Source organism: Podarcis pityusensis, assembly GCF_964106645.2.
Source record: "Podarcis pityusensis genome assembly, chromosome: 1".
Taxonomy (NCBI): Eukaryota; Metazoa; Chordata; class Lepidosauria; order Squamata; family Lacertidae; genus Podarcis; species Podarcis pityusensis.
The window spans coordinates 133462604-133475229 of NC_138028.1; the positions used below are offsets into that span (position 1 = coordinate 133462604).

Genomic DNA, 12626 nt, shown 5'->3' on the forward strand with positions numbered 1-12626 from the left:
TGAGCAGAGGGCCAGACAGGGCCAGAGGAGGAGTCCTTGACACAGTCTTTGTCTACTTGGGAGGGATCCAGAGTGAGAGGCTAGAGGGGGAAGGACGAGGCCAGTAGTCAGTTTCAGCAACGTCTCAGCTGGAGCCAGAAAACACTGCTGTGTTGTTGTTTTTCTGCTAATAAAAAGCTAAATGCATTCCAGGCCTCCCATACTTTCCTGCCCTGTGGACGACCTGGGTTCACTTGACAGCTCCTTGACACCAAAGCTCATAGATGCTGGTCCTAACCAATGAAGTCACTTGAGTCTCTTCAGTGATAAAGATGAATAAGTTCCCACCCGGCTATAACCCTGCTGCTTCAAAGGGAGTGCAACCCTGTCCAGGTGGAACAGGCCAATGGTCAGTTTCCTCGACCTGCAAGCCACCCACCCACTGAACTTCTGACTTACCAAGCTTCAGACTCAGCTTACCAGCCCCCATCTAGCCCAACACTGCATCCAGGCAGGACTGCATCCAATCCAATCCAGGCTCAGGACTTACACTGATTCAGAAAAAATATTGGTGAGTGATCAGCACACTGAAGAAGTCATACTGAAAATCGCCTAATAACGGCCTCTCAGTGGCTTCATATAGATGCTAAAAAGCACTGGGGACAAAATAGTGCCATTGGGCAACCCATGTCATAACTGCCTGGGGTCCAATAGTGCTACTGTCTGGAACTGGCCCTGCAGTTAGGAGCAGAACCACTGAAGAACAGTGCCACCAACCCCCCAGTCGATCTAGGAAGACACCATAGTCCGGGGGGCAGGCCCATCCTGTTTTGCCGCCTGAGGAGGGTGCTGCCCCTGCCATTGCCACCCTCCCTCCAAAACATCTCTTACTGGGGTTGCACAGCCCCTGCCATATGACCCCACTGACAGCAAGAGTGGGCAGGGCTCCCACAGGGGGCTCAGCCCCATGGGATTCCCCCACCTGAGGTGGCTACTTCAGTCTGCCTCATGGCCAGGCCGGCACCACCAGAGTTGCATAAGAGGGATGTAGTCCTGCTGTTCCTCTCCCAATAAAGTTCATTCATCACAGCAACGAAGACAGATTTGATCCCAAAACTAGGACAAAACCCAGACTGGCAAGGGTCATCCCACAAAGCAACCCAGTTACTAACCATTTAAATTCATGCCAAGACCTAAATTTGCATACATAATGTGGGTGGTGACAGCCATATCCATGTGTAAATAATACAAAGGATGCCTCACAGCCTGTCCTACGGTGGGAAAGAGTGCAACACAACCTTCACTGTCTTGCTCAGTCCTTTGCACATTCATTTCAACTTTTAATTGTATTATTTCTCTAATTTCTACAACATGGGATCAGTTCTGTGACTAAATTCATCAAAAGCCAGAATGAACTCCATGCTCCAGGCAAAGAATGCACAAGTCTTTGGAATGTGCTCATTTTAATGAGGCAGCTGCAAACTGCAGCATGTTGGGAGATTTCAGTAGTGGATGGCAATGCACATTTGAAATGCAGGGGGAACGAACCAGTCACTAATCTAGGCAGGCCAGACTTCTTACCACCACCACCACAAAAAGAAGAAGAAATATATTTGGAGGCGTACTTGTTGTTTAGCAGCCTGCTAGGAAACCTCTGTAGTCTTCTTCCTGAAAGGGGAGAGTGATTAGAGGGACTAATTGAGATCACCTTACTTTACAAATGTTACTCTGCAAAATGAGACAGGAAGATGGATTGATCTCAACTATTATTCATTAGGGAAAGTCCTTTATAAATTTCAGATTAACAATTTCTCTTCAGGAGCTATGCTGCTATCCTTCCCTCATGGTAACTTATCACTGCACTGCAAATGTTGAACCATAAAACTTACTAGAAATTTTGTGGAACTAAAGAGAGTTCATCACCTTTTTGTTTGTTTAAAGAACTGGTGTTTGTTCAAAAGTACATAATGCTCAGTTGCAATGGCTACACTTAAAAATACTGCTGTCTACGGGGTTCGGCCTTCACATCCCTCTATGTAGCCATGCCAATTTGTGAAGCGTTTCTTTTGGCCCTCTGTTTTCCAAGTTGATCAAACTCCCTCTCTGGAGGCTCCACAGGGCCTCTCTCCCATGCCCAAGGGCACAACTTTGTATGGGAATGCAAATTTAGGCAGAATTCTTCAGGTCAGGAGCACAATTCCCTCATCTGTAACAAGGCTATTTCTTACCTTTCCTGACAAGTCCTGTAAGTGACTTATCAGTAACAAAATATTCTTTTACATGAGAATAAGCTGTTGCATCATTTTCACCGAAAAGTCCCCCAGTAAGGGGTATCACACAAAACGAGCTTTTGGTTATCATGTGGGAAATCCCTTAGTTCATAAATCTACCTTCAAACATGAATACTGTACATTTCTTCCCTGCCTAATTTGTTGTCTGTTCATCAGACAAGGGTCTGTTGGTATGACTGAGTGCCATTGACCCTTCCTCCACCCGGTGCATCTTCACCCCCCCCCCCCAGCCTTGTGTCTTTCTGCTTGGCCATCCTCTCCTGGTGATATTGACTGAATTGCTTTTCCCAGGCCAATTTGGGCCTGTATTGGCAGAGGAATCGTGCTTCGAGAGTTGCTCTCACAGTCACAAAGAGACTGGCCTATCCAGGCCCAGACCACCGACTGCAGTTAGAGGTTATCTTTAGAGTCTGAATTCCAAGCTTTATGAGCAACAAATGGGGAATTAAACTCCCTCGGCCATGGCGGTATCAAGCCATTGGTATCAAGCAAGTGGCCCCTGGGCAAGTAGATCAGTTCAGCAGTATCAAACCCCTTAGCTGGAATTAAACTTGTTTCTTTTAGGATATGAATGTGGGGGGGGGGGGGATAAAATAGAAACATCTCCCCACCTCCCACCCCTAGTGTTCCTGTCAGTATCCATGCATTCATTAGACTCATGGAACAATTGGCTGCACTTAAGCATGTTACAGCCTTTTATGTACTGAAAAGGAGAAAGGTAGGCAGATAATAATGGTGGTTGGAAGCCATTGAGAGGAACATGCATCCCCTTTCATCTGCCCTGCCCCCAACTCATTTACTCCAATTGTATAACTTCTCACATTTCTCCCTTTCTATTTCTTTAGCAGGGTAGAATCATGTACCCAACAATGAGTGACTTGGAATCTCATAATTTCATGATGGCTACCAGATAATACATTAGATCAGTTCTTGTCAGCCTATGTGCTGCAGCACCCTGAGGTGACTTGATGATCAGTCAAGGGAGCTGCAGGGACCCTCCTTCTCTCTCTCTCTCTCTCTCTCTCTCTCTCTCTCTCTCTCTGTCCCTCCCTCTTGAATCACGTCCCAGATTCCTTCTATCCCTCCTCCAGCTACACTCTCCATTTTTGGCACGTCAGCGGGTAGTCTGCCTTCCTTTCTGTCCCTGACTACCCTGCCTCCATGAAGATGAAGTTCCCCAATGGCTGCCCTTGCCTTAACAAGAAAGTAACTGGGGGAGGTTAACAAGGGGCCACAACTGCGGGAGGAGGGACAGAGCTTGAGAACTCTCCAGCAAGGGAGGGAGGGAGAAGGGGTTTCCGTGCCTGCTGTGCCATTGGGGGGAAAAGGGTTATTTCATCCCTGCTCAGGTGCCTGCCTTCTACTCACAAGTAAATCCCAACAATTTCCTGGTGTTTAGCTGAATCTCTTTTCTGGAGATGGGGATATAAAGGATATAAAGAAACTTGAAGTTAGACTCACACATCTTGACGATCAGTTTAGTCTGTGGTTGAAAGCAAGGACACAGAATATTAGGGCATCATTTGAAGGGTGGGGGGAAATGGTCCAAGAGCAAGAGAGGAAACGGGTCCAAGTCCCTAACATCATCTCCATGGGGTTGTTTAGGGCTGGAAAGGTGGGATGTATCCCATGAAGTTGTTGTTGTTGTTGTTGTTGTTGTTGTTATTATTATTATTATTATTATTATTATTATTATTATCCCCTCTCTGCACTAAATGTCTTTTCACCCTTTCTCATGATGCAAGAACCTCAGGACCATCTAATGGAACTGAATTTCAGAAGATTCAGGACAGATCAATGAAAGTATTTCTTCATCCAGTGTATTGTTAAACTATAGAACTCATTCCCACAGGTTGGTAGTGATGACCAGCAACTTGCATGACCTTAAAGGAGGGTTAGATGTACATCAGTAGCTACAACAAATGATGGCTCTGCCCCACCACTACTGTCTGAGGCAGTAGGTCTCTGAATATTAGTTAATGGAAACCATAGTGGGGAGAGTGTTCTTGCGCTCAGGTCCTGCTTGCAGGCTTCCCATGGGCACCTGGGTAGCCACTGTGAGAACAGAATGCTGGACCAGATGGCATCGGGCAGACCCAGCCGAACTGTGCTCTTATGTGCTCCTTGAGGCCATGAACTCTGGGTGCCCTGTTCTTGCCACAGGACTCTTTTCTGGCTTAAATTTCAGGAAAGGATCAACTCCCTCAAGGCCAACATTTTGCTGCCTTGAAAGCAGGCTTCTGTGGGATGCGATACATAAGTAGCAGTCAAGTACAACATTCCTTGTTTTCCTAGAGTGGACATGCAAGGGGATGTTTGGTTCAGCCAGTCAAAAACTTCCTGTTTTCTCCTGGGCTGGAGCATCCTTCCTTTTGCATGTGACTAGAGGTGGGCGTGACCTTACCTGTGCAGGTAACAAAAGCACAAGGCATGCAGCCCTCCTCCCTTCTTTTCCATCTTCCTTTCATTGTCTGAACTTCAGTGACTGCCAGTCTGCAGCCACTGGGATTAACCCCCGCCCCCTATATGGGGTAGATCCATATGTACATATGCCTTCTGGGATCCAACTATGAACAGAATGTGAGTAAACTACTTTTATATACTTTAAACAAGATTGTGGCGTGTTTATTCTTTTAAGAGGGAAATAAGGGATATTACCAGGAATCTATTGAAAAGCTTAAACAAGCTTGCAACCAGCTACCTGCTGTGCGTTTAAAGGGGAATGTTAAAACCCTGCTAAGTTATAGAACTTGCTAGCACAAGTTAGGAAGGATATTAATAAACAATATATCCTCCCCTGCGTCCCTGAACATTCCCACAGCTTCCATATCTTTCACCAGCCTGGTATGCTCCGTATGTTTTGGGTGTCAGCAGCCCCACCCAGTACAAGTTGGTGGTGGCTGCCCTGTGTGGTTGTGGTAAACACATTAGGTGATACCACATTATCAGGTTAGCTCACATAGGCTGAATTAAACTTCTGAGCAACACTGAAATAAGACACTATGCAATTGCTTATGAGACTGCACATATGATGCACTTCTTAATGAAATCAAGTTTTCCTCATCTCAAATGGCACTTGCCCATTTTGTTTGCAATTCAGATTTGTAAGTTGCAAATTGTAACAGAGTTCAATTTATGCATCCCCAAGACGGTGCCAAACAAAAGTGTTTTATGGTTTTATTTAATCTTCCCTTGCAAATGTTCCCTCTGTGCATGACTGTGGGCTGGGAAACAAATGTGGACATTCTGAAATGTCAGTTTGAGTTGTTATAGTAAACATATATGGTTTTCCTAAAGAAAAAAAAGCAGAGGGGAGAGTCCTTATCTTCCAATAGATGTGGCATGTAGACATTTCATAGTAATCAGCAGCAAAATCCAGAATCCAGTCCAGTTTGGGCCTTGACCCCGGGGGCTATGAGGGCAACTTCCAGTGACAGGGATGAGAAAAGTTTAGCTGTGGAGAGAGGAATCCCCCCCCCCCAAAAAAAGGGAGTTACTAGGGTCTAGGGACTCGGGTTTTCTTGAAGTACACAGAAGGCAGAGCAACACCAGCTGGCTGCTCCCATCAGAGCAGAGCTGTGACAAAGAAAGTCATAGTGAAGGGAAAATTACATTTTTCGCAGCTCCTTAACCTGAACATCCTACCTGAATTCAAACATTACTACTCTTTTGAATTTGACTTGGGCCAGCTTTTGGGGGGCCAGCAAGTTGGGCCAGCAACCATATTATTAGGGTTCTTTCTATCCTGTCCAATAAGCTAGTCAGCAAAAAAAAAAAAAAGGAAACAAACAAACAAATAAAGGCTGCATAAAAATTGTCATTAATAGGCCGAATATCAGTGGTTAAGATGAATGTATTGCCAAAGATGTTGTTTTTATTTCAAGTCCTACCAATTATTGATAATGTGAAATGTTTTAAAGAATGGCAGAAAGCTTTGTCTAAATTTATCTGGCAGGGGACGACGACCCAGAATTAAATATAAATTACTTACAGATTCAAAAGAAAGAGGGGGGTTTTCCCTGCCTGACCTGAAAATATACTTTGAAGCTGCAGCTCTTTGCTGGGTTAAAGAATGGATACAATTAGGCAATGCTGATGTTCTTGACTTGGAGAGGTTTGACAATGTATTTGGTTGGCATGCTTATTTATGGTATGGTAAGATAAAGGCCCATAAAGGTTTCAAAAACCATGTACAGTGGTGCCTCGCAAGACGAAATTAATTCGTTCCGCAAGTTTTTTCTTCTTGCGAGTTTTTCGTCTTGCGATGCACGGTTTCCCATAGGAATGCATTGAAAATCAATTAATGCGTTCCTAGGGAAACCGCCTTCAGACCAGGTCCGGGGACAGTCTGTCCCCCGACCTCTTCTGAAGGCTGGGGGGGGAAAACAAGGGCTTTTCTTCCCACCCCCAGCATTTTAAAAAACCCCGGGACAGCGGAGGACTTCTCCGCTGTCCGGGGCGATCTTAAAATGCTGGCGGGCGGCATTTTAAAATCGCCCGGGACAGCGGAGGACTTCTCCGCTGTCCGGGGCGATGTAAAAGCCCCTGGGAAGGCAGGCAGGGGGGACAAAGACTTTTGCCCCCCGCCCGCCTTCAGAAGAGGTCCTGGACCTCTTCTGAAGGCGGGCGGGGGGCGAAAATCTTTGCCCCCCCCGCCTGCCTTCAAAAGCCGTCCGCGATAGCGGGAAGCTCTTCCCTGCTATCCCGGACTGCTTTTAAAATGCTGGCGGTGGGGAGCAAAGCCTTTCGGCCCCCGCCGGCCTTCCTGGACCTCTTCTGAAGGCCGGAGGGGGGGAAAGGCTTTGCTCCCCACCGCCAGCATTTAAAAGAGGTCCCCGGAGATTTCCCTATGGGCTTTCGTCTTGCGAAGCAAGCCCATAGGGAAATTCGTCTTGCGAAGCGCCTCCAAAACAGAAAACCCTTTCGTCTTGCGGGTTTTCCGTCTTGCGAGGCATTCGTCTTGCGGGGTACCACTGTAATCAGAAAGTCATTATATAATGTTTGGATAAGATATAAAGATCTCTTAGAAAGGAAAACTCCCAGATGGCTCTCACCAACAGAAGCTAAGGCCCCAAAAAAGTTAAACATGGAAAGTAAAAGGTGGAGATACTCTGATCTTTTGCTAGAGGATGATGAAGGATTTAAATTAAGATCATTTGATCAAATTAAAGACAAAATGGATTGGCTTCAATATTACCAGATCAATGAATTATTTAAGTTGGATAAGAAAAATGGTTTTGCAAAGGAAAAAACCAAACTGGAAACGGAGTTGTTAGATTCTAATGTCAAAAATCTGTCTAAGATGTATAATTTATTGTTGGAGTGGCATACAAAGGATGAACAAGTGAAATCTGTGAAGATAGATTGGGCAAGAGATTTTGGTCATAATATAATGATGGAAGACTGGGAACGTTGTGGAAGAAAGGGGTTAAGTTTACTGCATGTACGGTGTTAAAGGAAAATATTATGAAAATGATGTATAGATGGTACTTAACCCTAGTAAAATTAGCAAAGATCTATCATATGAGTGATAATTTATGTTGGAAATGTAAAGTAAAAGAAGGTACCTTCTACCACATGTGGTGGACGTGTCCAAAGGTGAAAGACTTCTGGGAAAATATATATAATGAACTGCAAAAAATGTTGAAATATACATTTATTGAGAAACCAGAAGCCTTTCTACTTGGGATAATAGGAATGAAATTGCACAAAAAAGACATTAGACTGTTTTTGTATGCCACAACTGCAGCGAGAATTTTACTAGCCAAAAATTGGAAATCACAAGAAATACTAACAGTGGAAGATTGGCAGATGAAGATGCTGGACTTTTTGAAGCTGGCCAACCTTACTGGAAGAATCCACAATCAGAAAGAGGAGGAACATCAAGAAGATTGGAAGAAATTTAAGGAATATCTAGCTAAATATTATAATATAACATAAGTGGAAATACTTGCAAGTATTAAATTGTTTTAGGATTAAAGTATGTTGAATTGTATAATACTATGGATTGAGATTATGATGAAAAGAAAGGAAGTTAGTAATCTGAACTATTTAATTGTATTGGAAAGTGAATATTGGAAAATTGCTAAAATGAGATTCAATGAACATCAGTTAGGAAGGATCTGAGGAAGTCATTTAATAATGGAAATTAATTTGGATTTGAATGGGAAGAAATTTTATGTGTTTGTTTGTTTTTCTTTTTATATGTTTTGTATTTGTTATAAATTTGGAAAATTAAATTGAAAAAAATAAAGGCTGGGGATAAATTATTAGAACAGAATTTAATATTATTACACAACCATTTAAAAAAACAATTTCTCAGCTGCTGTCTTGGCTGGCTTTGACCAGTTTTGTGATGTTTATTTCCCTGCCTCTGCATGCTGAAATGACGGGAGCAAAGTTTTAAGAAAGTTTGGAGAGTGAACTGAGCAGAGGTCAATGCAGATCAGTTGGCAGGATTTAATAGGATCAGGCCGGTGTAATCTTGTTTTATCCATTGTAATTCAGGCAGCCACAGAGACCCCAAACGAGAGGGGAAGGGGCTTTTTAAAAGAGTGGCGGTCATACCACAAAGCCGGGGGCTGGAGCCATGACAAAAGCATGAGAGGGGATGAAGTGGCTTGAAATAAATAGATTAGAGTTCTCTATGGCCCGCGCGCAGCAGGAAAAAAGAGCAGCCACGGTGCAGGCAGGCTCCATTCTCTCGCCCTCCTCTCCACCCCCTCGGCTTCTGCATGGGGCTGCAGCGTTTTCCCATTTCAAAGGCCAGCATTCTCCCAGGAGGGGGTGGGGAGAGGCACGCAGAGCTCTGCCTCCATCTTGCAGGCTGCCGAGAGGGAAAATCAAGCGGGACTGTCCCCATTCTTTGACTGGGAAAAGAGCGGGATGGGGAGGAAGACCTCTCTCTTCCGCGGAAGGGCGCTGGGCGAGGAAGCTGGTTTTGGAGCAGCGCGATTTGTGTGGCACGTCCTACGGGTTAGCTGCTGGCATGACAAACCATGGACATAGTTCGCTGAAGGTGCTCAGACGGTTGTAGGCTGCGCCAAGCTAAGTGCTTTACAGAGAACTTACGAGGTGATGCAAAAATGCATGGGAGAGGCCCTGAAGAGCTACGGTTGTCCCTGATAAACTTTGGAATATAAACCCCATCTTGGGGGCATGTCAGAGAGGAGGCTGCTTTGAATAAAAGGGAAACAAATGTTTGAGCAAGCGAGTTATTCGTCTATCCTTGAATAACTATACTACTATCAGAAGACAATATCATGTATTTAAGTTTTAATCAGGTTTTGAGTGTAGCATTTGCTTTATTTTCTTTAATTAAAAATGTTGGTGATGGGATGCATCTTATGAGTACTTGCTTTCCCTTTAGAAAACAAAGACACCTTATTTTGTGAAGTGACACCTTCAGGACTCGACCCGAGAGAGGGAAACGCAACCGCCCCCCGCCCTCGCTCAAGGACTGCTCTCTCCTCCCCTCGCCCCGCAGAGCTCCTGTCAGCTCCAGCCAACACTTTTTCTAGAATTGATGAGTAAATTATGGGTTGAATCCAGAATACATTCATTGCACTTCAGCCCAGCTGAAATTAATGTGAGAAAATGTTCATAATTCCCGTTGATTTCAGTTGGAATTCAGTTTGTCTGGATCGAGCCTGATGTCTTTTGGGATTTGTAAAATAAGAGCTTTTGGACATAGAAAACATAAAGTTCTATTTTTAACTAGATCAGTTACTGTAAAATTAAAATGTAAAAAGTTTGTGTTAAAGTTGTATTTTTATTTTATTTATTGTTGCTGTTATTATTATTGCAGTATTAAATGTATTACCTGCCCTTCACCAGCAGGTTCCAAAGTGGGTTACAACAATTTAAAGCAAAGTTGCTTCCCAGTGCTTGGGGAGCCTTAGGCACCTGGTAGTCTTAAGCATCGCCCCATTGCTGTAGATAGCACTTTACAGAGTAACATAAGCAGCAAAGATTTCAGAATAATGTGAGCAGCAAAGCCTCCCTTCCCCTCGCAGGAGCTTGCCGTCTAAAATTTCAACAACAGAAGATTCAAAGGGAGGGAGGGTAAACAACGGTAGCTTCTGTGAGCTGCTCTAGTAATTCGTTGGACAGAAGAATTAAATAACAACCATTTTCATACCGAGCCAGTATTCTTCAGCACGAGACTCCAAACAGGTTGGCAACTTTTCCAATCTACCTAAGCCACACGACGATCAAGATGGTCTGGTGGAGTGACCCTTGATCTTGCAGGTCTGGAAAGCTCCCTGCCCAGCCTTGGGCTGCTGTGGGGTGGAAACCTTAGTAAGCTCACTCATGAAATGGAATCACAAAAGAGCAGAATGTGCGCGCTGCACCTTGGAAGTGTGGCACGAATAGGAAACAGCCATCACCAGTTGGTTGAGCTAGGAGCAAACTCACTCTCGGCTGCTGAACCTTTTTTTTTTTTTTTAATAACCAGTAGCGACTAGGTGATGCTATTAATTGCATTATAAAATTGTCCTTAGTGGCCTCAATGTGTAAAAGTGAAAGGAATCTGTTTCACTCAAAAGCTTGTCCTGGGTTACACCAATGAACAGGTTCCAATTAAATTAAATAGTACAGGGGGATAGTGGGGTGTGTGTGTGTGTGTGTGTGTGTGTGTGTGTGTGTGTATTAAAGGAAACTGCTTCATATAATTAATAATACTTGATTCAGCATACCTGTTTAAATCTGAATCATAATTCCTCAATTGCATGAAAAATGGGCCCATGGCAGAAGCCAAAATGTGCATTGGCTTTGCAAAATACCTGAGATCATCTGCAGGCAGGGAGGCTGAGGTGACCTTCCAAGGGGAGCATGAAGACAGTCAACAGCAGTTTGGGGTGTGTGTGTGTGTGTGTGTTTCTGAATGGTTAAAATAGGCAATCAATTTTTATGATGTAATTTATAATTCATACAGGTTGTCTTCATACATATGGTGTTGCTTTTGTGTGTCAATGTTTCAGGTAGTTTATTACTGTGACAGTGTGATTTGCATTCATGTTCAGTTACCCCGCTCATATTTCTCATGTTTACACCATAAGGGCTGCATATGAAGATTGATCTGGCGGGGTTTTTGATCTGGCTAGGGCTTTTGCTTGCTGTTAAGGCACACATAGGAAAGCTGCTCCACATTTTAGGCTACCTACAGAGCTGGCTGCTGGTACAGGAGATGCATCTAATAGCTGGTTTTCACTGCTAGGTTTCAGAAAATGGGAGCTTCTGTCTCCATAGGCCCGAGTACCGTGCGAAGCAGCTCACAGAAGTTGCAAGCAAGCGGGAAGTTCTTGCTCAGGTGTTCAGTGGAGTTTGCTAGATAATGAGAACCAGGAAATTTATTATACAGTATATCTGCAAAAAAATTAAAATTAAAATTAAAAATTCGAAGAGTCTTGTGCAACCACAAAAACTAGCCCGTTTATTATGGTATTTTTAGTGGACTCTAGTTCTGTGTAGTCCAGGAAAGCTTATAACACCTTTTTGCTGGGAGAGACTCACGGAGCTACCGCACTGGAAATTAAACACCTGCATTTCTAGCTATCCTTTCTCACACACCTTTCGAAAACAGGTGATGATGCTCGGATATAGCTTGTGTTCCACACACTGAACTGGTTACGTTTTATTACTTTTTGGATTTTCTAGTCTGGAACCGGGCATTAAAAATCAGCAGAGATCGGCGCAAACAAGCTGGCTGGTTGCAAAAGCGCTGGAGGCAGCGGATTGCCAGCCGCGGGGATGCGAATGCGTTTAGGATTGCGCTGCCTCCGTGTTTTGTGCAACAGGGGCGTAGGAAGCAAAGGCTTTCGCGGCTTCCACTCGCCCGATTTCCAAACTGCCGTTTAAAGGACTTCAGTGCGGACGCAAACATTCGGGTTCGATCTAAGTCTCCTCCTTGCTGTCGGTTGGCCCGGATCTCTAACTCGCCCGCCCCCACAGACACACGTCCCCTCCCTCGTCTTCCAGGCATCTGCTCAGTGCTGCTCTCCGTCCTGGCTGGGGGAGGGTCTTGTCCTCGTCCTTGGACTCCTTGGACCTTCCCCTGGCCAAGAGGATGATGCTTGCCTCCCCAGTTCTTCGCATTGATCCCCGAGTGCAGTTGCTTCCCTTTTCTTGTCTAAGGAAAGGCAGGGGTCAGCAAACTTTTTCAGCAGGGGGCCGGTCCACGGTCCCTCAGACTTTGTGGGGGGCTGGACTATATATTGAGGGGGGGGAATGAACGAATTCCAATGCCCCACAAATAACCCAGAGATGCATTTTAAATAAAAGGACACATTCTACTCGTGTAAAAACACGCTGATTCCCGGACCGTCCCCGGGCCGGATTTAGAAGGCGATTGGG

The 12626-nt window shown here is 44.6% G+C and overlaps 1 long non-coding RNA gene across 1 annotated transcript; it reads right to left on the reverse strand.

Annotated features, from left to right (window-relative positions):
* Positions 1–1445: 1445 nt before the first annotated feature.
* LOC308474500 lies at positions 1446–12114 on the reverse strand. The gene is made up of 3 exons (XR_013984768.1): positions 11844–12114; positions 11438–11600; positions 1446–1647 (listed from the first exon to the last, which is right to left on the reverse strand). It is a non-coding gene; the product is annotated as an uncharacterized lncRNA (long non-coding RNA).
* Positions 12115–12626: the final 512 nt, after the last annotated feature.